Genomic DNA, 2,981 nt, shown 5'->3' with positions numbered 1-2,981 from the left:
GAATCAGCTGATGAGCTGAACGTGCAGAGGGGGCGTGGCTAATGACAGAAGACAAACAGCATGACGACAAAGAGGAGCAGAAGCATGACATGATGGGGCTGCGAGTGTGAGACAGGGGCTGATGGGGGTCAGCGGGGGCTGCTGATCACGACAGTAATGTGTTCATCTTCTTTTTTCAATTATCTTGATTTCTTCTTTCATGATCTTTTTACGCATCCCACTATTCCCTTCATCTGAGCCATTTCCTTCCAGATATCTTTTATTTGCTGAATTTCCATCCGCCTGATTATCATTGCTTTTCCCATTTCCCTGTTTAATTGTTACAGGCGTCCAACTACCTACAGTATATCCATGTCACTACCTAAATCCTCCTCCACCTCCTTAGCTGCCATCCCGATTCATTCACAAACCCGTTTAAAATCCCGACACTAACCACCTTTTCAGAATAAATGCCTAAAAATTGCATTACGTTTTGTCGATTAAAAGTAAATCTTAAATCGTCAGTGAACGGGCAGGAATTTTTATACAAAAAAAATCAATAATCCTTATGTGACCATATTTAAAAAATGTATCTCAGTACTTCGTCCGTCTCTTAGATAGTCTCACTAGACTCCATCGGGATTCTTCTCGACATGTCCCCCCCCCCCCCTGCTGCTTATGGCTTCCTGGTCAACTTCAAATATTTCTGATCATAGTACTGATTCATATTAAGTAAAGGTAGTTCTCTTGAAATGTAGTAACCTAATAAAAAGTCAAGTGGAAATGTTTCAGTACAACACCTCTGACTTGCCGTACTCTTCTTTCATGTTAGTAAAAGTGCTCGGTAGATTCAAAAGGATCCCTGTTCACAGGAGGGCAGACAAAGTTCACATATTTTCATCAGTGGGGAAAGAACACAGCTAAAAATCCTAAACTTGGTGAATGGACTGCACTTATATAGTACTTTTCTGTCGTCAAGACACTCAGAGCTCTTCACAACAATCTGTGCCTCATTGACCCGTTCATCCAGCTCTATACTAGATCTGTACAAAGATAATTGAACAAATCTAAAGAGACTAACCAGAGCTTTAGGTCACATTCATACACCGCTGGGACACACATCACAGGTGATGAGGGGTTCAGTGTCTTGCCCAGGGACACTTCAGCAGGTGACTGCTGGCGGAATCGAACCCCCAGCTCTCCCACTGGAGGACGACTGCTCTAACCACTGATCCACAGCCGCCCAGTATGGTTGATACGTTCGTTTTGTAAACCACGGTGGAGCTCTGTTGAACAACTCATCTTAGATGATAAATGGTCGTAGGAGCACACAGGAAGTGGTCAGAGCGCTTGTGCTTTATAAATAAAGTTGACTTGACACAGTAAACTGGTGGAGCACAGTGTGTTTGACTGGAGTTTGTTCTAGTAAATAAATAAATGTTAGCGTCTTAATCACAAGGTGCTTCACATAAAACACACAAACATTTTATTTTTATCTTTTCTTATTTAGTAAAATAAATATATAATCAAATAAAACAGTCATGACTAGAGCGTTGCTACATTTATCCAGCCTTTCACCTGATGCAAACTGCAGCTAGCCTTCAGCTACTTTCAGCTTTTACTTCGTGTTTGGCTTCTCCCCTCTCTCTACAACAACTCATTCAGGGGCTGCACAGCGAGTCAGTTACTGGAGCTCTCAGCAAGCAGGTCGCTGGTTCAAATCCCGGCTGGAGGCCTTTCTGGGTGCAGTTTGCATGTTCTCTCCGTGCAGCGTGGGTTTCCTCCAGGTGCTCCAGGTTCCTCCCACAGACCAACAACGTGCACGTTAGACAGAGTGGATGGTTGTTTGTCTTCTTTGTCTCCAGGTGTCCCTGTGATGGACTGGAGACCTGTCCAGGGTGTCCCCCGCCCCTCCCACAGTGATCGCTGGACATGGGCACCAGTGACCCCCCGCCACCTTTAAAGGAAGAAGCTGGTAAAAAGTAATGGATGGATCAAACTGCGTTTTCACAGAACCAGCCTAAGAAAATCGTTTGAACACGTTTACATTGTTTTATTCCTTTTGTCATTCTTTGCTTTTCTCTTTTAATCAGCAACATCTATCGTGGGTCCTCCACAACAACATGCCAATTAAAAGATACTTTAACAAACATGAAATTAGATCAATCAGAACTAAATTGTTGACACTTCCAATCCTCCTGAAGTGAAAGAACTCCACTTTAAAAGTGTAAATGAAGTGTGGCTTCACATGAGTGAGATGGAACTTGTTGTTTCTGTAAATCTTTGTGTTTTATGAAGGTGAGATTGGAAGGAGTTACATAACTGCTTGACATCGAAGTGTCTTCAAATTGTTTAGTTTCTCTTGGAAAGAAATCAAATGTGGAGTTTTAATAAAGAATAAAAAATGAATATTTAATTAATATTATATTGTTTGTCAAATTCTACATTCGTGAATGTCATTTTACAAAAGCTCTTCCACGTTGGAAAAGTGTTTAAAAATGAGTTTTTATTATTTGGTAAATCTTTAAAAAATAATAATAATATTACAGCCCCTGCTATGAAACTTTTCTCTCATATCAGAGTTTTAGTTGATATAAAGTCCAGATTTTAGATTAATTTTTGCTGTTAAAATCTTAAGGTAATGTGATTTCCTTAAGTTATCAGTTTTTTCTGGGGTTTTTTTTTTTCATTTCCTGTTCAGTTGTCTGTATATTCTGATGTTAATAATAATCAAGTTATTGTCAGGGTTTGTCACACTGGAACGAACCCAGTGGTGCAGGCAGGGACTCAGACTCACTATGTAGAAAAATAAATACTTTTAATGATAATAAATTAAATGGCTGACGTGGCAGCAAACTTACAAAGCTGGGAATACGGACCAGGCCAGGACTGGTACAACGATCAGACTGGACAGGACAAGCAGCACCCAACAACAACGCAACAACCACCAAGACAGACAGACGGACAGACAGACAGACAGACAGAAGGACAGACAGACAGAC

The sequence above is a fragment of the Nematolebias whitei genome, chromosome 12 (genome assembly GCF_014905685.2).
Source record: "Nematolebias whitei isolate Nwh7 chromosome 12, NemWhi1, whole genome shotgun sequence".
NCBI lineage: Eukaryota > Metazoa > Chordata > Actinopteri > Cyprinodontiformes > Rivulidae > Nematolebias > Nematolebias whitei.
Note: the sequence above shows the minus strand (reverse complement) of the source record.